At 44.5% G+C, this 23403-nt stretch overlaps 1 protein-coding gene across 1 annotated transcript in view; it reads left to right on the top strand.

The window, feature by feature from the left end:
* The window catches only part of synpra (synaptoporin a), a 556851-nt gene that overhangs the window by 90135 nt on the left and 443313 nt on the right, over positions 1-23403 (top strand). The window lies entirely within an intron of this gene.

Genomic DNA, 23403 nt, shown 5'->3' with positions numbered 1-23403 from the left:
GGTTCGATGATGCAGTGGAGGTTCCAGTGGGTTCTGGGTGTGATCCATGTGTGTGTCCATGGCTACATACATCCATTTCCCCCCACCCCAGCGAGATCATGCAGCAGGCCCGTTACATTAACATACAGGGTCAGACACGATGCAATTACAAAGAAAGGAAATTACAGTTTGTATCGTGACACCTTGGTTCACTGACTTACATTCGTTACATTTTGTGGTCGTGCACCAGGATTGGGTAGATTGCATTCATGGTTCAGTCATGGTAAGTACTGAGGTAGCAGTACAGGTATGCAAGGACGCAGGTTCCAGAGCAACCGGACGGGGTCCTAGTCATCTGATGGCGGCGCTGCTCCCCCAGCTAGCGGGGTGGGCTTGGTTCGCTCACCTAGCCAGGACTCATGGCCTTGGTTGTTTCCTAGTGGTTGGTCAGAGCCACAGATGTGTGTCCTCCTTTGAGGGCTGCAGAATCTTCTGCCTGCTCTCTAACGGTGTTGGGAACCTGGCTGTTCCAGGTCCTGTTTGGGGAACTCATTGGTTCTGACCTTTCGCTCCCGGACATGGCCGAGGTAGTGACTGGGTCTGGGGGCATGCGCCGTCTCCACCGGATGGTGGACAACGGCGGCCGACTGCACGTATCGGTGCCGTTTTTGTTTCCAGGTCCGTGGCGAATAGTGCCATCGGGTGCCTGCAGCGTGGGATAGACCTGGGGCTGGGTATCAGGATCAGTGCCTTCACCCTCCTGAGGTCGCTGGTCTATAACTTGTGGGGACACCTGGGGCAGGGTATCAGGATCAGTGCCTTCACCCTCCTGAGGTCGCTCGCTTGCTACTTTTGGGGACACTCTATTCCCGACATCTCGCAACAACATTTTGTTCTTTACATTAGGAATAGTACTGACATCTCGAAACAACATTTTGTTCACAATCTTAATCTGTTCGTTATATTGATTGCCATGCATACAATGTCTCTTTAAGTTCAGTTGGTTGCAGGTCTCCTTTAAGAGAACCCTGCTGGCTTTACCCCAATCAAATCCTTTGTTAGACACCACGTGTTGGTCCCTCAGCGTTGCACCTTGTGATATGGCCGCTGCACCTCGCTGCAGCAGGAACGCCGCCTTGCCTCTGTCCTCGAGGTCGACTGCCTTGATCCTTCTCTTCCGTGATTCTGCCACAAAAGCTGGAAGAGTGCCTGTGAATTCGATCTTCCTCCCCAGGAGTCCTGCCACTGGAGCCGGGAAGGTACTTTTAGGTCGTTCTGGTTGGATCATTGCCACGCAGTTGTGATGGACGGTCTGTGCCTCAGGTGCTGCGCTGGTATGTTCTATGGTGCCTGGCCCTAGCAAAGGTGAGGTTTTGCTCTGCCTTTGAGCACGGGGGACATCGATTGCTGGAGTGAAGAGGTCGTCCCATTTCCACTGGATCTTCCCCATCCTCCTTCTTCCGTGTAACGTTGGACCATCACCTGCAACAATCCACAGAGGTAACTTGCACACCACGCTATTATGGATTACACTTACATCCGCACTACGAAGGACTGGAATCAGCTCCTTGGTGTAGGTGCGCAATTTTTCCTGTATTGGAACCAGCTCGGGTCGTTTTTCGTTCCATAGCCTCTCAAAGGCGCTTCTCCGCCAATGTGTCCATCACCCCTGCCAGGTCGTTTGCCATGAAATATTGCTCGAGCCTTTCCGTGAAGGCATCCCACTCATCACCCTCTGCAAAATCTTTTAGTGTGCCAAAGGTAGCCATAATCATGTGAAAGTCCCTATTCTCATTGCCAGTTGTTATGTCTGTAATGCACTTATGAATGATTCCACGAGGCAATGTGTTGTACTCAAACTGTAGTGACCTTGGTCCTTTATTCCTAACTCCAAAGTGAGACACGAGCAAGGTGGGCAGCCTTTTATACTGGGCCCTGCACAGCTATGCAGGTGAGCCTCAGGTCTCCCACCGCAGTGCCCTCTGGTGGACAGCCTCTGCCACAGGGGCAGGAAACCCCGGTCTCCACCAGTTGCACCCTCTAGTGGTGCCAGCATAGTATATACACAGTATAAACCTTATTGATAGGACATCAGGTAAAAAGTCTCCATCTTATGCAACTCTGCAGTGACTACACAGAGAGTATATCTATTGTCTGCATATATAACAGAACCAAGGGGTTAATAAGAGTGAGGAACTTAAAATAATTAATATTAGCAGAGAAAAAGTACTTGAGAACTAATGGGACTTAAAGCCAACAAATCCCTTGGACCTGCGGCCTACATCCTAGGGTTCTAAAAGAGATGGCTGCAGAGATAGTGCATGCATTGGTTGTGATGTCCAAAATTCCCTAGATTCTAGAATTGTCCCAGTGGATTGGAAGCTAACAAATGTAATCCTGCTATTCAAGAAAGGAGGGAGAGAGAAAAGGCAGAATTACAGGCCAGCTTGCCTGACATCAGTTGTTGGGAAAATGTTGGAATCCATTATCAAGGGAGTGGTAACAGGGCACTTAGAAAATCAGAATATGTTTTCATGAAAGGGAAATCATGTTTAACAAATTTATTACAGTTTTTTGAGGATGGAACTAGCAGGGTAGATAAAGGGGAACCAGTAGATGTAGTATAGTTGGATTTCCAAAAGGCATTCAATCAGGTGCCACATAAAAGATTGCTATGCAAGATAAGGGCTCATGGGGTGGGGGTAATATATTAGCATGGATGGAGGATTGGTAATCGTTCAGAAAACAGAGAGTGGGGCTAATGGGTCATTTTCCAGTTGACAGGCTATAACTAGTGGGATGCCGCAACGATCATTGCTTGGGGCTCAGCTATTTACAATCTATATTACTGACTTAGATGGAGGGACCAAGTGCTGACAATACAAAGCTAGGTGGGAAAGTAAGCTGTGAGGAGGATACAAAGAGCCTGCAAAGGGATATAGACAAGTTAAGTGAGTGGGCAATAAGGTGGCAGATGGAGTATAATGTGGGAAAATGTGGAGTATTCACTTTGGTAGGAAAACAGAATATTTTTTTAAATGGTGAGAAACTATTAAATGTTGATGTTCAGAGAGATTTAGGTGTCCTCATACAGGAAGCACAGAGTTAGTTAGCATGCAGATGCAGCAAGCATTTAGGAAGGGAAATAGCATAGTGGCCTTTATTGCAAGGGGGTTGGAGTACTAGAGTAAGGAAGTCTGACTACAATTGCACAGGGCTTTAGTGAGGCCATACCTGGAGTAGTGTGCGCATGGTCTCCTTATCTGAGGAAGAGCTAACTTGCCTTAGAGGCGGTGCAATGAAGATTAACTGGATTGATCCCTGGGATGAAAGGGTTGCCCCATGAGGAGAAATTAAGTAGATTGAGTCTATATTCTCTGGCGTTTAGAAGAATGAGAGGTGATCTCATTAAAACATATAATATACTGAGGAGGATTGACAGGGTAGATGTTAAGAGGTTGTTCCCCCCAGGCTGGAGAGTCTAGAACTCGGAGGCATAGTCTCAGGATAAGGGGTTGACCATTTAAGACTGAGATGAGGAGGAATTTCTTCACTCAGAGGGTTGTGAATCTTTGGAATTCTCTACCCCAAAGGGCTGTGGATGTTGAGTCGTTGAGTATATTCAAGGTTGAGCTATAGATTTTTGGACTCTAGGGGAATCAAGGCATATGCGGATTGGGCAAGAAAGTGGAATTCGAAGATCAGCCATGATCTTATTGAATGGCGGAGCAGATTCAATGTATGGCCTACATCTGCTCCTAATTCTTATGTTCTTATGTTGCAGAGGCCGATCGGGAGAATTCACGATGAAATTCTCAACATTGGTCATTGTGTCAGAGGAAGAAAATCTATGCAAATAAAAGTTGATTCATTGTATAATAAAAATGAGCACTAATTTTTTTAAAGTGCAGGTTTCCTCGTGTTTGATATTTTCAGTTGGTAGCTTTTGTGGATTGAATCGTGTAAAATACCAGACACACCATATTATGTTGTAATATATTCATTTAAAAAAATCCTGCTCACCATTTTTGATTTACATGTAATACATATGAAACCCTGTTGGTTTATAACACATCTATTAATTTTTGCTCCCTCCAACAACTTTCCCATTTTAAACACTGATAAGCCACAAATAAGACACTGGAGCCATTATTAATATCCCCTATAATAATGTAGACAGATTCAAAGGAACCTCTAGTTGAGATAGCAAATTACTGTCAGTGTATCGAGCTTTATAATTTCGGAAGAGAATTAAGGCTCATTGTTGCGGATGAATGCAGTCCCAATTTCCTCTTTCTAAGTGCTATTTTGTTGACTGTCCAACTAAACCGTCAGTTTTAGAGCTAACAAGCAGAATCTAACAGGGAGTGGAACTGCCCTACTTAATTCCTTAAATCCCCCTACCTTCAGCTTGGACACTCGATTAATCAGGGGTTAGCTTGCTCTCGAAATATTCTGTGGAACACACTGAGTAGGGTTGGACAACAAATAATGGGGACTTAAAACACATGAAAGTTAAGCTTGTAACTGTCCCGTTAATATAAGTATTCAATCAGTGCTTACTTCTCGACTAGTAGATATATATGGCTGCCGACACTGGGTATAAGTATATAAGCACGGACATGTCGCTCATGATCATGATGGGTTTGAATGATGAGGGTTCATCAGATCACTTGATCCTCTCCAAATACTATCCTTACCGTTGCACTGTTGTTGGGAATGAATGGCTTCTTTCTTCTTAATGGGCCATTTCCTCTTGAAACTGAAAACTGTTCTGATCACAATGGGGTCTCTGCTTAGAATTAGCCGGGTGTTATGAAAGTGGTCAAAATCACATTGACAGGAAGAAAATAGAGGTAACAAGAAGTGGACAAAAACATCAGCTTACTTAGAGAAGATTGGTCAGATTTAATAATGAGGTTGCTGATGACCCATAGCTGCTGATGACCCATAGCTGCTGATGACCCATAGCTGCTGATGACCCTGGGCAGATGATCTGCAGCTGCCTGCTTGATGGACAATAGATTGACTGTTGAGCTGATATATTTTTGACTGTATTGCTGTTGTGTTCTGTTATTTGCCTGCCTTTTGTTGAACTAAGCCACCTGAAGAGAGATTTATGTATGCAGAGAAATCTGATGCTAAATAAATAATCAATTATTTAAACTAATCTATTTATTGTTGTGGTTTAGCATATTCGAGCCTATGGCATGACTCCCCGCTCCTTGGCTAGTGAACTGCAGTCTGGTCCGCTGTCAGTGATAGCTATCAGAAGGGAGATACTTGAGAAAGCAGTTTTTAGATCCCGACCCTATTCATTGTGACATTTTAATGAGACTGATAATGAGCATCTCAAGGCTGCCCTCAAAAATGATGGTGTTATTGCTAAAACTGCCGGAAAGGAATTAGGTTTGCAAAAGATTACCATTTTACTAGAATTCATCTAAAAAATGTTTGAACTTTCATTGCCCATAAATAACTTAAAGTGATCTAAAAAAGCAAGTAAGTCACTTACCTTTATATTTGATAAAATCTTAGATTAATTATTGAAGATATCCACTCGCCTGGTCTTTTCTATAATAATTAATTTCCATTTCTTGATGTCTTTTGCTTATCAAGAAACATAAAAGGATAGAAATAAAGCATTAAACTATAGAACAAATCCTAGTTAATGAGCTATTTAAGAGAACTCCTGTTACTGTCCAATTTAAACTGCAAAGGTCCTTCTTCAAGGATTCAATTTTAGATAGTGATGGCTCTCTTTAGTTACTGTATATATTGCTTGCTGTGAGAGAGACAGCCTCTCAATTAGTAGTTTCATTGCATGACCTGGATGTTCCTCCACTATACTCCAGTCTATCTCAGATTGTACAGTGATGGAAACTGGAAAAAACAGGCAAAGTGACCTACGCCATGAGCATCCTCACCTTGAGCTAAATTTTCTTCCCCCAAATTCCAGCAGGAAAGATGATCAGCTACCCCCTCACTGCCTCACCACATGTAAATGTCAACTGTGGCTCAGTGGGTAGCACACTCGTCTCTGAATTAGGAGGTTGTGGGTTCAAGTCTCACTCCAGGAGCTTAAGCACAAATAAAATCTACGCTGACATTCCAGTGCAGTACTGAGGGAGTGCTGCACTGTTGGAGGTGCAGTCTTTTGGATAAGACATTAAACCGAGGCCTCGTCTGCTCTCCTAAGTGGATGTAAACGATCCCATGGCACTATTTCGAAGAAGAGCAGGGGAGCTATCCCCGGTGTCCCAGTCAATAGTCAACAGAGAGCTGTGGCGGCTGGGTCATTGAGTGTATTTAAAGTGGAGATAGACAGATTTTTGAAAGATATGAGTGTCCCTCTGCAGCACCACAGTAAGCACTTCTTCACAGCTTTGGGTTGCATTTTGGTGGTGGAGATCCTGCTGGGAGCCCACCCTGCATACTTAAACAGGCCCAAAGCAGGAAACTCGGCCAAGGTCATGGCAGAGTTGAAGTAATGGTTGCAAGTCCTGCACCAACCCACCTGTGGTGGGATTTGGAAAATCCAGCCCTCTATCTCAGACAAGATTACTCATACCCCCTTTTGGAATTATTTTGATTTTCTGATTATATTCTCTGTCCCTCATACTTCTCTGCCATTTGGCTTGGCAGCATACATCAATCCCCTGATTTTAAAATTGTTGAAATTCTTGTAAGAAATTTAAATGTAAAATATAAAATTGTTCCCATTAAGTCTGACTGACGATAGCTAAGATTTATTTTTACTAGCTGACTTAGGATTGTGTTTATATTGATATTAGGAATTGTAGGTTCAATGAGTTGCCTGCTTCTGTTGAAGACTGTCTGTAGGGTTCCTCCACCATTGGCTTCCACACTGATGAAAGCACATTTGGTGCTTGTGTAAAGCTGCTGCCTGGATTGTGTGTTGACAGTGATTTAACGCCTGAGTTCCTGTGACACAGTGCACATGTTCAGCTGGCATGTAGGATCTACTGAAATAGTAGCTCATTATCTTCTGGTGTAAGATAGAATCATAAAATCATAGAAAGGTCCTTCGGCTCGTCGAGCCCTTGCTGACTCTCAGCTAGTCCCACTCCCCTGCCCTTTCTCTGTAGCCCTGCAATTTTTTTTTCTTCAAATACTTATCCAACTGCCTTTTGAAAGATAAAATAAAGTCTGCCTCCACCACCCTTTTAGCCAGAACCCAACCACTCGCTGCGTAAAAAGGTTTTTTCTTACCTCGCCTTTGGTTCTTTTGCCAATCACCTTAAATCTGTGTCCTCTGATTCTCGACCCTTCTGCCAATGGGAACAGTTTATCTCTGTCCACTCTGTCCAGATCCCTCATGATTTTGAACAGCTCTATCAAATCCCCTCTCAAATTTCTCTGCTTCAAGGAGAACAACTTCAGCTTCTCCAGTCTATCAACATAACTGCAGTCCCTCAATCCTGGAATCACTCTTGTAAATCTTTTCTGCACCATCTCTAAGGTCTTCACATCCTTCCTAAAGTGTGGTGCCCAGAATTGGACACAGTACTCCAGTTGGGGCCTAACCAGTGTTTTATATAGGTCCATCATAATTTAAAGACTTTTGTACTCTATAACCTGTATTTATGAAGCCTGAGATCCCGTAAGCCTTTTCTAACTGCTTTCTCAACCTGTCCTGTCACTTTCAACAATTTGTGCACACATTCGCCCAGATCTCTCTGTTCGTGCACCGCCTTTAGGATTGTACCATTTCGTTTATATGTCCTCTCCTCAATCTTTATATCAAAATGTATCACTTCACACTTTTCTGTGTTAAAATTCATCTGCCATGTTTCCGCTCATTTCATCAGCCTGCCTGTGCCTTTCTGAGGTCTATCACTCTCCTCCTCACTGTTCACTATATTTCCAAGTTTTGTGTTATTTGCAAATTTTGAAATTGTGCCCTGCACACCCACAGCCAACTCATTAATCATCATCGCCATAGGCAGTCCCTTGGAATCGAGACTTGCTTCCACTCTAAAAGTGAGTTCTCAGGTGACTGTACAGTCCAATACAGGAATTATAGTCTCTGTCACAGGTGGGGCAGACAGTGGTTGAAGGAAAGGGTGGGTGGGGAACCTGGTTTGCCGCACGCTCCTTCCACTGTCTGCGCTTGATTTCTGAATGCTCTCGGTGATGAGACTCGAGATGCTCAGCGCCCTCCCGGATGCTCTTCCTCCATTTTGGGCGGTCTTGGGTCAGGGAGTCCCAGGTGCCAGTGGGGATGTCGCACTTTATCAAGGAGGCTTTGAGGGTGTCCTTGAAATGTTTCCTCTGCCCACCTGGGGCTCGCTTGCTGTGTAGGAGTTCCAAGTAGAGCGCTTGCATAGGGAGTCTCATGTCAGGTGCCGACGATGTGGTCTACCTAATGGAGCTGGTCAAGCGTGGTCAGTGCTTCGATGCTGGGGATGTTGGCCTGAGCGAGAATACTGGTGTTGGTGCGTCTATCCTCCCAGTGGATTTGCAGGATCTTGTGGAGGCAGCATTGGTGGTACTTCTCCAATGCTTTGAGATGTCTGCTGTATATGGTCCATGTCTCTGAACCTTTTAGCAGGGCGGGTATCACTACTGCCCTGTAGACCATGAGCTTGGTGCCCGATTTGAGGTCCTGGTCTTCAAACACTCTCTTCCTCAGGCGACCGAAGGCTGTGCTGGTGCACTGAAAGGTGGTGTTGGGCCTCGTCATCAATGCTCTTGCTGACAGTAGGCTCCTGAGATATGGAAAATGGTCCACATTGTCCTGGGCCTCGTCGTGAATCTTGATAATTGGGAGGCAGTGCTGTGTAGCGGGATCAGGTTGGTAGAGGACCTTTGTCTTACGGATATTTAGTGTTAATATATATCAAGAAAAGCAGTGGTCCTAGAACTGACCCCTGGGGAACACCATGATATACCTTCAACCGCTACTCTCTGTTTCTCATCACTTAGCCAATTTTGTATCCATGCTGCCACTGTCCCTTTTATTCCATGGGTTTCAACTTTGCTGGAAAGCCTATTATGTGACACTTTGTGCGAATGCCTTTTGGAAATCTATATACACTACGTCAACTGCATTACCCTCATCAACCCTCTCTGTTACTTCATCAAAAAACTCGATCAAGTTGTTTAAACATGATTTGCCTTTAACAAATCCATGCTGCCTTTCCTTAATTAATCCACACCTATCCAGTGACTATTAATTTTGTCCCTGATCACTGTTTTTAAAAGCTTCCCCACTACCAAGGTTAAACTGACTGGCCTGTCGTTGCTGGGATTATCTTGACACCATTTTTTGAACAATGGTTAACATTTGCAATTTTTCGGTCCTCTGGCACCACCCCCGTATCTATGGAGGATTGGAATATTATGGCCAGTACCTCCGCGATTTCCGCCCTCAATTCCCTCAGCATCCTAGGATGCATCCCATCTGCTCACGGTGATTTAGCTACTTTATGTACAGCCAGCCTTTCTAATATCTCTTTAACAATTTTTATCCTATCAAGTGTCTACACTACCTCATCCTTCACTATGTCTATGGCAGCATCCTCTTCCTTGATGAAAATAGATGCAAATTACTCATTTAGTACCTCAGCCATACCCTCTGCCTCCAAGCATAGGTCTCCTTTTTGGTCCTGAATTGGCCCCACCCCTGCTCTTACTACCCATTTACTATTTATATACCTATGGAGGACTTTGGAAAACCTTTAATGTTGGCTGCCATTCTATTCTCATACCCTCTCTTTGCCCTCTTATTTTCTTTTTCACCTCTCCTCTGAGCTTTCTATATATGCACTGATTCTCAGATGTATTAGCAACCTGACAGCTCTTTTTCTGCTTCATCATATTCTCTATCTGTTTCATCATCCAGGGAACAATGACTTTAGTTGCCCTGCCTTTCTCGCTAGTGGGAATGTACCTCAACTGTACCTGAACTATTTGCTCTTTAAAGGCAGCCCATTGTTCCATTACAGTTTTGCCTGCCAATTGTTACCCGGGCCAAATCTGTTCTTATCCCAATGAAATTGGCCTTCCCCCAGTTAAACATTTTTACTCTAGATTGCTCCCTGTCCTTTTCCATAGCTAATCTACACTTTATGATACTATGATCACTGTTCCCTAAATGTTTACCTACTTGCTCCCCTTGACCCACCTTATTCCCCAGAACCAGATCCAGCAATGCCTCCTCCCTCATCGGACTGGAAACAAACTGATCAAGAAAGTTCTCCTGAACACATTTCAGAAATTCTTCCCCTTCTCTGCCCTTAACACTATTATGATTCCAGTCAATGGGCTTAATTTTTCCCAGTGATTTGCGCAGTTGCATGTGCGTGACTTTTTTTGGCCTAAAATTAAAAAAATCAAAATTTGTATGCCAGCATAACTCAGTTATGATTTTTTTAGGTTAGTTTTCTTTTGTGTCATAGGAGGCATAACCTGCCACCTGTGCCAATTCTGGCCATTTAAGCAAGTTTGGCCAGCTCCGATTTACTCCAATTTTTCTTAGGATGGCGTGTGGAAAAACCTTCTGGGGAGTTAAGAAAATCGGCACAGGGAAGTAAATCAGTGCAGCAGATGCACTTCCAGAATCAGCAGAGAGGGGAGAGTGGGGGGGAAGCCTTTCGGGCATAGTTAGGAGCGGGTACTGGAAGGGTGGAGGCCTTTTGGCCTGGGATAGGAGCGGGAACCGGGACCGGGAGGCCATTTGGCCAGGCATAGGAGCGGGGACCGGCATCGGGAGGCCATTTGGCCAGGGATAGGTGCGGGGACCAGGACCAGGGAGGAGGGGGGAGATAGACTTCTGTCATTAACACTTTCATAATTTAATGGAAGTGAGTTGCTTCAATCTGTAAGGTGCTTGTGCAGGTTACTGTGAGCTGGCTGTTGTATGTGTCACTTTCCAACCTCAGCCCGCAGTGTGTCCCTGGTTTCCGTGGCAACCTGATTTTTTTTTGGATCAGATCTTAGGCTCCACCCCCAAAACTAAACAACAGACTAGGTGGCGCCAAAATGAAGAATTCAAACAGGGAAACTTGGATGTTTTTTTTTGGGCGTACTTGGGCCCCCAAAAAACGTGTGTTACTCTTCAAGTACACCAAAAAAAAAGCTTTGGGGAAAATTGAGTCCTTTATTAGGATAGTTGAAGTGCCGCATTATTACTGCTCTATAGTTCTCTGCAGATTTGGTCCTCCATATATTTCCCACTATTTGGTGGTCTATAGAATACACCCGGTAGTGTAATGGCATACTATTATTTCTTAACTCTAACCATATAGACATCCTCCCTCTCCAGCACTGTAACATTCTCCTTAAGCAATACTGCCACACCACCTCCTATCTTTCCTTCCCTATCTTTCCCGAACACTTTATAACCAGGAATATTTAATAGTCCTTTTCTGAGCCAGGTCACAGTTATTGTCACAACATCATATTCCGATGTGGCTATCTGTGTCTACAGCTCACTTACCTTGTTTACTACACTTCGTGCGTTCACAAACCTACACTGCAAACCCATCTTAGACCATCCTGTATTCGCTCTTAGTTTGACATCACCTAATACCTTGCTATTTCTTACTTTAGTGCTCTCTGCCTCTCTCAATCCTTTGACCACTTTATTTCCCCTTTCTAACGTTCCATCCTGGTGCCTATCCCATTGCTGGTGCATAAAGAAGCATTTTGTCAAATTAAAAGATTCAATTGTTTTCAGAGTACCTCAGTATTACGTATTGCTGCTAAAGAACAAAGAGAAAATGAGATTGACCACAATTAGAAAAACTCAAAGAGAATAGAGAAAGAGCAGGAATGGAACCAAGTGAATAGCTCTTTTAATGAGCTGACACAGGTGTGAGGGGCCAAATGGCCTTTTTTTGTGTTGTAAAGTTCTATGTTTCTCTTACCTAGATTTTCCACCTGCCACACTGGTCGATGTTTTGGGAAATTGGGAGTGGGTGCTATAAGCAATTTGCTGGGGGGGATGTGTTTGACCTAAGCTCCACCTCCTTTCCCAGTTCCTTGTGGGTGAATCTGGCACCTTAAAATGAGCCCACCCATATGTGTTGCTTTTTAATGAGGGAACTACTGCTTTGCCCTATTTCCATTGATTTACCTCAAATGAACGTTGAATGCTGGGACCACTTATTAGGCCTTGGCATTTAGGATCACACAGTCAATGATGGCAATCTTGAGGAAACCAATTATGAGGGGCACATCGAAGAACTCAGAGCACAGTGGTATACAGGCCATGTTACTATCAGCAAAACCGGCTAACAATTTTTTTTACAGGCAGTTCACTGGCTCTCTCCTAGTCCCACCCCCACCCCACCCCCAAGATCCTCCCTGGGTCAGCAGAAGCTGGGTGTCTACCTCCCACATTACATGACTCAAGGCCAGGAATACAACCTAGGGCAGGTGGATATCTCTGTGGTGACCGGAAGTGCTGCCCCACTTCCATAGGAAAATCTAAACCCATAATTCTACATTCTTACAGTGTAACACTTCCAAACCAGTTAACGTGACATATTTTATGAATGCTCATTACTGATGTGGAGCCTCAACTGCCGACTGCACCTATCGGGAGAATCGGCAAATTGTTATCCATGATTTTTCAGCCATTAAGTTACTGCACTTTTCTCTTGCCTTTTAAATGTTTTTTGGATATATTTTTTGAATTCATTAAAGTGAGGGTTGTTACTGATGATTGGACTATTTTGTATTTTGTGTTGACATGAAGCATCTAAAGGTCAGGTAGAGAATAAAACATTTTTATTAAGAGTAGCTGGCCGTATACTCTGTCTCAAGAATGTGACCCCTACTACACAAGTGTGGTGTTTTTATTCCTCACACTATCTATCCTCATATATATATATATATATATATATATAAGTAAGATTGCCAATTTAGTGTGAATCTGTAACAAACTGTGGGCAGTTTAAAGGTGCAGGGCTGCTGACAACAACACCAACAAATTGCATTTATATAACACCTCTAACACAGCAAAACATCTCAAGGTGTTTCACAAGGTGTTTCACAAAGGTTCAGAATAATAGTCACCAAGCCAAAGAAGGAGATATTAGAAGAAGTAACCAAAACTTGATTAAAGAGGTGGATTTTAAGGAGAGTCTTAAAAGGGAAGGAGGTGGAAAGGCAAAGAGATTTAAGGAGTGAATTCCAGACAGTTGTGGTCTAGGTGGCTGATGGCACGGCTGCCAACGGTGGAGCAAAGAGAAAAGGTATGCAAAACAGGCAGGAGTCAGAGAAACAAAGAGTTTGGAGTATTGTAGAATTACAGAGGTAAGGAGGGACCAAGCCATGAAAATCAGTCCTTGCATAGAAGATCCCAAGTTATACGATCTTCAAATGACTCTGGTGTAAAATAATATCAGTTGTACATAATATAGAGATCTTGAAATAATTTAGGATTTCTGTATAAATCTCAAAGAAACTGTCTAATTGCTACCAAAATTGTTCTCTAATGTCTCTCACTGAATTCAGCCAATCAGAATCATTTAAATAAATAAAAAAATCCTATTATTACATATTTTCTAGAGATTGAAATATAGATTCTGCTTATATTAGATATTCAAGGATTTTGTGGCAGCATTGATTAGTATATGCATATTATCTAATTCACATGCTGCATAAATCTCAAAGAAACTGACTAATTGCTACCGAATTTGCGAAATGAGATAATTAGAAGTAGAAGTGCTTACAAGACTAATGAGAGATCTCTATTTTAGCTTTCAAGGTCAAATGAGCTTCCTTAGAATTTTCTGATACAGAACCAAGAAATTTGTTTCATCCTTACCATATTTGGAAATGATTTTCATTCAGTAAATACAAACAGGTGTCCAGTCTTTATATGATTCGCTCTATAACCGACATATTATAGCGTATTGGACCAGTCACCTTTCATATGTATTTTGAAATGAGATCGGTAGCAAATGGTTATTCTCAGTCTGTCAAAAAACAAAGTACACAAAACCAATTATGAGAAGTATATTGATGTATATTAATTAAGGCTTTATTGATTCAAACTTTTGCAACGACATTTTTCACACATAAGAAAAAAGCAGCCTGCTCAGATAAAACCAAGGTAAAAATTGGTTTTGGGGGTGAATTTCTTCACTGATTTTGGCGGACCATGTTGGAATGGTGTATGATTTCATTTCAATGGAAAATTAAGTGTAAGTGATTTGCACCACTTCTGGACTGTTTTTTTTACCCTTCCTGCAATCCACCTATCTGGTCCCTGATGGCTGCATTTGCATACGGCACCTGACAACCATAGGCACTCAAGACACAGGTTTCCGAGTTTTACTCCCAATTGCACTCTGGGTAAGTTAGCCTAAACGATAAAGTGTGTAGCAGTGTCTGTGTTACCAGGGCAGTCCAGTTTGTGGATTTTGGGAAGGCAGTAGAAGCTGTGCGGGTTTGGGGGTCTATGAGGTTGGAAGCCATGGAGGGAAGATCTCCAGAGGAGATGAGGTCAGTGATAGTCTGGGAAATGATGGCTTGATGTTCGATGATGGAGTCATGGTCCAGGGGGAGGTAGGAAGAGGTGTCAGAGAGTTGGCGTTCAACTTCCGCAAGATAGTGGTCAGTTTGGCAAACAACAACAGCGTCACCCTTGTCAGCAGGTTTAATTACAATGTTAGAGTTGGATTTGAGAGAGTGGAGTGCTGAAAGTTCAGAGGGAGGTAGGTTGGAGTTAGTGAGGGGAGCAGAGAAATTGAGACGGCCGATGTCACACCCGTAGTTACTAGTGAAAAGATCTAGAGCGGGTAAGAGGCCAGAGGGAGGGGTCCAGGTGGAACAAGAATTCTGAAGACAGGAGAATGGGTCTGCTGAGCAGAGGGAAGACTCCTGGCCAAAGAAGTGGGCATGGAGGTGAAGGCGATGGAACAAGAGCTCAGCGCCATGTTGAGCTCGAAGTTCATTGAGGTGAGGGCGTAAGAGAATGAAGTTCAGGCATTTGCTGAGGACTCGTCGTTCGGGGTCAGAGAGGGGAAGGTCAGAGGGGATAGTGAATACATGGCAAAGGGTGAGATTGGAAGGAGGGATGGGGGTCAGAGGAAAGTGAAGGGGAAGAAGATTCCGGAGGGGAATTGGCGCCCAAGAATTGTTGTAGCTTACAATCCTTAACACCTGTCGGGAGGAGCTAGTGGAAGGTCGAGGCCCTTAAAAAGGCCAGCAGCAGTTGGAGGAGCAGCAGTCAGGAGGAGCCAGCTGGTGCAGGGACAAAAAGTTTAAAAAAAATCTAAATCGAAGTGTGACGTCACAGCCAAGCGGGTAAGTGATTGGCTAGTGGATTGGTGAGTATTTTTCTTTTTCCCTTCATAGGAAACCTTTGACATTGTTGTAAGTAGCACCTGCCAGTAAATATATGTGATCTTTATTTCTAAGGAGAGCCAATTAATTGAATCGGCTATTTGCTGAGTAGCAGCTAGGTGTGTTGTGCTAAGGTTTAGAATTTAGTTCTACTCAATATTTGCGAGTGTAACTAGAGGGATGGCAGGGCAGCTCACTCCCGTGGATTGCACATCCTGTGGCATGTGGGACGTCCCGGGTGCTTCGCGCACCAACTCGAGCTCCGTGTTGTGGAGCTTGAGCAGCAGCTAGGGTCACTGTGGTGCATCCGCGAGACTGAAAGCAACGTGGATAGCACGTTTCTAGAGGCAGTCACCCCACAGCTTAAGAGTGTGCAGGCAGAGAGGGAGTGGGTGACCAGCAGATAGAAGAGGAGGACGAGGCAGGTCATGCAGGAGTCCCCTGAGTCCATCTTGCTCTCCAACCGGTACTCTGTTCTGAGTACCGGTGGGGACGATGGTGGCTCTGGGGAATGCAGGCAGAGCCAAGTCCACGGCACCACGGGTGGCTCAGCTGCACAGGGCAGGAGGAGGAAGAACGGAGGAGCTATAGTGGTAGGGGATTCAATAGTCAGGGGAGCTGACAGGCATTTCTGCGGTCGCAGACGTGACTCCAGGATGGTATGTCGCCTCCCTGGTGCCAGGGTCAAGGATGTCACTGAGCGGCTGCAGGGCATTCTGGGGGGAGAGGGTGAACAGCCAGAGGTTGTGGTCCACATCGGTACCAATGACATAGGTAGGAAGAGGGATGAGGTCCTTCAGGCAGAGTTTAGGGAGCTAGGAGAGAGATTAAAAAGCAGGACCTCAAAGGTAGTAATCTCCGAATTACTCCCAGGGCCACGAGCTAGTGAGTACAGAAATAGGAGGATAGAACAGATAAATACGTGGCTGGGGAGATGGTGGAGGCGGGAGGGCTTTAGTTTCCTGAGGCATTGGGACCGCTTCTGGGGGAGGTGGGACCTGTACAAGCCGGACGGGTTGCACCTCAACAGAGCCGGGACCAATATCCTCGCAGGGGGGTTTGCTAGTGCTGTTGGGGAGGGTTTAAACTAGCTTGGCAGGGGGATGGGAACGTGAAACTAAATTCAGTAGGGAAGGGAGTAAAGAGGGAATTAGAAAGCAAAAATAAAGAAAGTGAGTTTGAAGGAGAGAGGAAACAAGCAAGACAAAAGGATAAAAAAACAAACTGAAAGGCACTTTGTCTAAATGCACATAGCAGTTGTAACAAAATAGATGAATTGACGGCACAAATTGAGACAAATGAGTATGATCTGATAGCCATTACAGAGATGTGGTTGCAAGGTGACCAGGACTGGGAATTAAATATTCAGGGGTACTTGACAATCTGGAAGGACAGACAGAAAGGAAAAGGAGATGGGGTAGCTCTATTGGTAAAGGATGGAATCACTGCAATAGTAAGAAACGATATTGGCTCAAATGATAAGGGTGTTGAAACAGTTTGGGTGGAGATAAGGAACAATTGGCTGGCTAACAGAAAGCAGAGAGTCGGGATAAATGGGTCCTTTTCGGGTTGGAAATCGGTGGTTAGTGGTGTGCCACAGGGATCGGTGCTGGGACCACAACTGTTTACAATATACGTAGATGACCTGGAAGAGGGGACAGAGTGCAGTGTAACAAAATTTGCAGATGACACAAAGATTAGTGGGAAAGCGGGTTGTATGGAGGACACAGGGAGGTTGCAAAGAGATTTGGATAGGTTAAGCGAATGGGCTAAAGTTTGGCAGATGGAATACAATGTCAGAAAATGTGAGGTCATCCACCTTGGGAAAAAAAACAGTAAAAGGGAATATTATTTGAATGGGGAGAAATTACAACATGCTGCGGTGCAGAGGGACCTGGGGGTCCTTGTGCATGAATCCCAAAAGTTAGTTTGCAGGTGCAGCAGGTAATCAGGAAGGCGAATGGAATGTTGGCCTTCATTGCGAGAGGGATGGAGTACAAAAGCAGGGAGGTCCTGCTGCAACTGTACAGGGTATTGGTGAGGCCGCACCTGGAGTACTGTGTGCAGTTTTGGTCACCTTACTTAAGGAACGATCTACTCGCTTTGGAGGGGGTACAGAGACGATTCACTAGGCTGATTCCGGAGATGAGGGGGTTATCTTATGTTGATAGATTGAGTAGACTGGGTTTTTACTCGTTGGAGTTCAGAAGGATGAGGGGTGATCTTATAGAAACATTTAAAATAATGAAAGGGATAGACAAGGTAAAGGCAGAGAGGTTGTTTCCACTGGTCGGGGAGACTAGAATTAGGGGGCACAGCCTCAAAATACGGGGGAGCCAATTTAAAACCGAATTGAGAAGGAATTTCTTCTCCCAGAGGGTTGTGAATCTGTGGAATTCTCTGCCCAAGGGAGCAGTTGAGGCTAGCTCATTGAATGTATTCAAATCACAGATAGATAGATTTTTAACCAATAAGGGAATTAAGGGTTATGGGGAGCAGGTGGGTAAGTGGAGCTGAGTCCACGGCCAGATCAGCCATGATCTTGTTGAATGACAGCGCAGGCTCGAGGGGCTAGATGGCCTCCTCCTGTTCCTAATTCTTATGTTCTTATTATGTTCTTATGTAATAAGGGGAAAAAGTCACTGGTGGGCGTAGTCTATAGGCCCCCTAACATTAGCAACACTGTTGGTCGGACCATAAACCAGGAAATAGTGGGGGCTTGTAAAAAGGGAACAGCAATAATCATGGTTGATTTTAACCTTTATATTGATTGGACAAATCAAATTGGTCAGGGTAGCCTTGAGGAGGAGTTCATAGAGTGCGTAAGGGATGGGTTCCATGAGCAGTATTTAACGGAACCAACCAGAGGGCAGGCTATCTTAGATCTGGTCCTGGGTAATGAGACAGGATTAATAAACAATCTCCTAGTAAAGGATCCCCTCGGAATGAGTGATCACAGCATGATTGAATTTCAAATTTAGATGGAGGGTGAGAAAGTTGGATCTCTAACCAGCATACTAAGCTTAAATAAACGAGACTATGAAGGTATGAGGGCAGAGTTGGCTAAAGTTGACTGGGAAAATAGACTAAAGGACGGTTGATGAACAGTGGTGTATATTTAAGGAGATATTTCACAACTCTCAGGATATATTCCAGTGAGGAGGAAAGGGTGTAAGAGAAAAGATAGCTATCCGTGGCTAACTAAAGAAATAAAGGACAGTATTCAATTAAAAATAAGGGCATACAAAGTGTCCAAAACTGGGAAGCTTTTAAAAGCTAGCAAAGAACGACTAAAAAAATGATTAAGAAAGGGAAGATAGACCATGAAAGTAAACTAGCGCAAAATATAAAAACAGATGGCAAGAGTTTCTATCGGTATATAAAAAGGAAAAGGGTGGCTAAAGTAAATGTTGGTCACTTAGAGGACGAGACCGGGGAATTGGAATGGGGAACACGGGGATGGCAGGAACTCTGAACAAATATTTTGTATCAGTCGTTGCGGTAGAGGACACTAACAATATTCCAACAGTGGATAGTCTAGGGGCTATAGGGGAAGAGGAACTAAACAAAATCACAATCACTAAGGAGGTGGTACTCAGTAAGATAATGGGACTAAAGGCAGATAAATCCCCTGGACCTGATGGCTTGCATCCTAGGATCTTAAGAGAAGTAGCGGCAGGGATTGTGGATGATTGTTTGTAATTTACCAAAATTCCCCGGATTCTGGGGCAGTCCCAGCAGATTGGAAAACTGCAAATGTAACGCCCCTATTTAAAAAAGGAGGCAGACAAAAAGTGGGAAACTATAGACCAGTTAGCCTAACATCTGTGATTGGGAAAATGTTGGAGTCCATTGTTAAAGAAGCAGTAGCAGGACATTTGGAAAAGCAAAATTCGGTCAGGCAGAGTCAGCAAGGATTTATGAAGGGGAAGTCATGTTTGACAAATTTGCTGGAATTCTTTGAAGATGTAACGAACAGTGCGGATAAAGGGGAACTGGTGTATGTGGTGTATTTGGACTTTCAGAAGGCATTTAATGTTACTGCACAAGATAAAAATTCACGGGGTTGGGGGTAATATATTAGCATGGATAGAGGATTGGTTAACTAACAGAGAACAGAAAGTCGGGATAAATGGTTCATTCTCTGGTTGGCAACCAGTAACTAGTGGGGTGCCACATGGATCAGTGCTGGGACCCCAACTATTTACAATCTATATTAACGACTTGGAAGAAGGGACTGAGTGTAACGTAGCCAAGTTTGCTGACGATACAAAGATGGGAGGAAAAGCAATGAGAGAGGAGGACACAAAAAAATCTGCAAAAGGACATAGACAGGCTAAGTGAGTGGGCAAAAATTTGGCAGATGGAGTATAATGTTGGAAAGTGTGAGGTCATGCACTTTGGCAGAAAAAGTCAAAGAGCAAGTTATTATTTAAATGGAGAAAGATTGCAAAGTGCCGCAATACAGCGGGACCTGGGGGTACTTGTGCATGAAATACAAAAGGATAGTATGCAGGTACAGCAAGTGATCAGGAAAGCCAATGGTATCTTGGCCTTTATTGCAAAGGGGATGCAGTATAAAAGCAGGGAAGTCTTACACAGCGATATAAGGTATTGGTGAGGCCACACCTGGAATACTGCGTGCAGTTTTGGTTTCCATATTAACGAAAGGATATACTTGCTTTGGAGGCAGTTCAGAGAAGGTTCACTAGGTTGATTCTGGGGATGAGGGGGTTGACTTATGAGGAAAGGTTGAGTAGGTTGGGCCTCTATTCATTGGAATTCAGAAGAATGAGAGGTGATCTTATCGAAATGTATAAGATTATGAGGGGGCTTGACAAGGTGGATGCAGAGAGGATGTTTCCACTGATGGGGGAGACTCAAACTAGAGGGCATAATCTTAGAATAAGGGGACGCCCATTTAAAACAGAGATGAGGAGAAATTTCTTCTCTCAGAGGGTTGTATATCTGTGCAATTCACTGCTTCAGAGAGCTGTGGAAGCTGGTACATTGAATAAGACAGAAATAGACGGTTTCTTAATCGATGACGGGATAAGGGGTTATGGGGAGCGGATAGAGAAGTGGAGCTGAGTCCATGATCAGATCAGCCATGATCTTATTGAATGGTGCAGCAGGCTCGAGGAAACATATGGCCTACTCCTATTCCTATTTCTTCTGTTTTTGTCTTCTTATATTCTGGGGGGTGTTGTGTCGTTAGCACTGCGCATCGCGATTTGCACCCCAGGTTGGCACACGCACGGCGATGATGTAATCGTCATGCACACCGACCTGTCACCGCCCCGCGTTGACACCTTTGCGCCCGCGGGTGGCGAGGATTGCAACGGGCGATGTCACCGCCAACTTGGCGGGTCACGAAGCTGGCGGACATCCGCTGCCGGGCACCTCTTAAAGGGAAGTCGTTTGCGCCATGGGCTGCCATATTTTTCTATCGGCTGACTCTTGTGTTGGCCCGACAAAGGTGGCTCTCATCCTGCAGCCTGGCACTCCGTTAGGGGTGCCGGGCTGTTGGGCTGGTCGATGGCGTCCCTGGTGGCCGCCAAAGGGACTGCAGAGCACGCAGCAGCCCTCCCCTTTAATTGACGGGGAAGGGCGTTCTGCCATGTCAGCGCTACGCTTAGCATCCAGCGGGTCACTGGTCTTCAGAGCGCGGCGCTGGACCAAGCATCGCTCTACCGCTGCGGGAGTGCCCCTCCACAGATGCGGAGCGCCTCCACTAGTGCTTCACCTCCATTGAGGGGTGGAACGGCCGACTTCCGCTCCCGGGGCGGAAATTCCGGGCTGGGTGATAAATGTCCTGGTCCAGGAAGGTTACCACCTCCAAACGGGGCGTGGGGCAATTTCTCCCACTAAATATTTAGAAAAATAAATTGAAATCTTTTAAATGGGCTAAAAATACTTTACCTTATTATATAAGGACAGGTTTTTTTAATGTGTAAATGATTGAAAAAATATATATTTTTTGTCTTTTTTTAATTTTTAGGCATAAGAATTTCACGGGCATTTGCTGGGAAGAATAGCCCAACTCTCCACCACTGGATACTGTTTTCCTAATGATGCATTGGATCTGTCAAGAAGATTCTTGACAGATCACAAGATCTGGGTTTTCACGCATGCGCTTCACGCGCATAAACCCAGAACTTGCGGCCCTTACGTTTGCATTCGCATCTCGTACGCATCCATAGGGGTCGCAAATTACGGGTCATTGTTAACACTCATTGGCACAGCTGAGAAAAGGAGATCAGCGTGGCTCCAGTATACAACCAGTGAAAATGTGCAGGTACTGGGAGATTGACATTTTGGCACTGATATGAAAGAACTGACTCCACAGGTTCTGGGTCAGGACAGAACCAGTTGCTCATCTATTTTATCTCCTGCAAGGATATTTTCAGCCAACTTGCACTAAATGGAGTGCCAGTAACAATCAAAGCCACCTCCTCACTCCCCAGCCTCTATTAGGTGTGCTGCACTGCTGTCCTCTGGAGTGCTTCACAGAGGGCAACCCTCCTCACAGCAGCTGCAGCACCTCAACGATATCAGTTCATGCAGGGGATTCAGGTGCTGTGACACTCCATCATTTGCCCATTGAATCTTTTTCATGTCTCCACAATTACATTGCCAGCTCCTGGGTTTTGTACCTCAATCAGCCTTTTAACAGGCTAAAACCTATTTTACCCCCATCTGCAACCACGAACCTGGGATAGTATTAAAGCCAAGGAAGTGGCATACAAATTGGCCAGAAATAGCAGCGAACCCGGGGACTGGGAGAAATTTAGAACTCAGCAGAGGAGGACAAAAGGGTTTGATTAGGGCAGAGAAAATAGAGTACGAGAGGAAGCTTGCAGGGAACATTAAGACGGACTGCAAAAGCTTCTATAGATATGTAAAGAGAAAAAGATTAATAAAGACAAATGTAGGTCCCCTGCAGTCAGAATCAGTGGAAGTCATAACGGGGAACAAAGAAATGCAGACCAATTGAACAAGTACTTTGGTTCGTTATTCACTAAGGAGGACACAAACAACCTTCCAGATATAAAAGGGGTCAGAGGGTCTAGTAAGAAAGAGGAACTGAGGGAAATCCTTATTAGTCGGGAAATTGTGTTGGGGAAATTGATGGGAATGAAGGCCGATAAATCCCCAGGGCCTGATGGACTGCATCCCAGAGTACTTAAGGAGGTGGCCTTGGAAATAGTGGATGCATTGACAGTCATTTTCCAACATTCCATAGACTCTGGATCAGTTCCTATGGAGTGGAGGGTAGCCAATGTAACCCCACTTTTTAAAAAAGGAGGGAGAGAGAAAACAGGGAATTATAGACCGGTCAGCCTGACATCGGTAGTGGATAAAATGATGGAATCAATTATTAAGGATGTCATAGCAGCGCATTTGGAAAGAGGTGACATGATAGGTCCAAGTCAGCATGGATTTGTAAAAGGGAAATCATGCTTGACAAATCTTCTGGAATTTTTTGAGGATGTTTCCAGTAGACAAGGGAAAACCAGTTGATGTGGTGTATTTGGACTTTCAGAAGGCTTTCGACAAGGTCCCACACAAGAGATTAATGTGCAAAGTTAAAGCACATGGGATTGGGGGTAGTGTGCTGATGTGGATTGAGAACTGGTTGTCAGACAGGAAGCAAAGAGTAGGAGTAAATGGGTACTTTTCAGAATGGCAGGCAGTGACTAGTGGGGTACCGCAAGGTTCTGTGCTGGGGCCCCAGCTGTTTACATTGTACATTAATGATTTAGACGAGGGGATTAAATGTAGTATCTCCAAATTTGCAGATGACACTAAGTTGGGTGGCAGTGTGAGCTGCGAGGAGGATGCTATGAGGCTGCAGAGTGACTTGGATAGGTTAGGTGAGTGGGCAAATGCATGGCAGATGAAGTATAATGTGGATAAATGTGAGGTTATCCACTTTGGTGGTAAAAACAAAGAGACAGACTATTATCTGAATGGTGACAAATTAGGAAAAGGGGAGGTGCAATGAAACCTGGATGTCATGGTACATCAGTCATTGAAGGTTGGCATGCAGGTACAGCAGGCGGTTAAGAAAGCAAATGGCATGTTTTCCTTCATAGC

Source organism: Pristiophorus japonicus, chromosome 12 (genome assembly GCF_044704955.1).
Source record: "Pristiophorus japonicus isolate sPriJap1 chromosome 12, sPriJap1.hap1, whole genome shotgun sequence".
NCBI lineage: Eukaryota > Metazoa > Chordata > Chondrichthyes > Pristiophoridae > Pristiophorus > Pristiophorus japonicus.
Note: the sequence above shows the minus strand (reverse complement) of the source record. Positions and strands in the feature narration are given on the sequence as shown.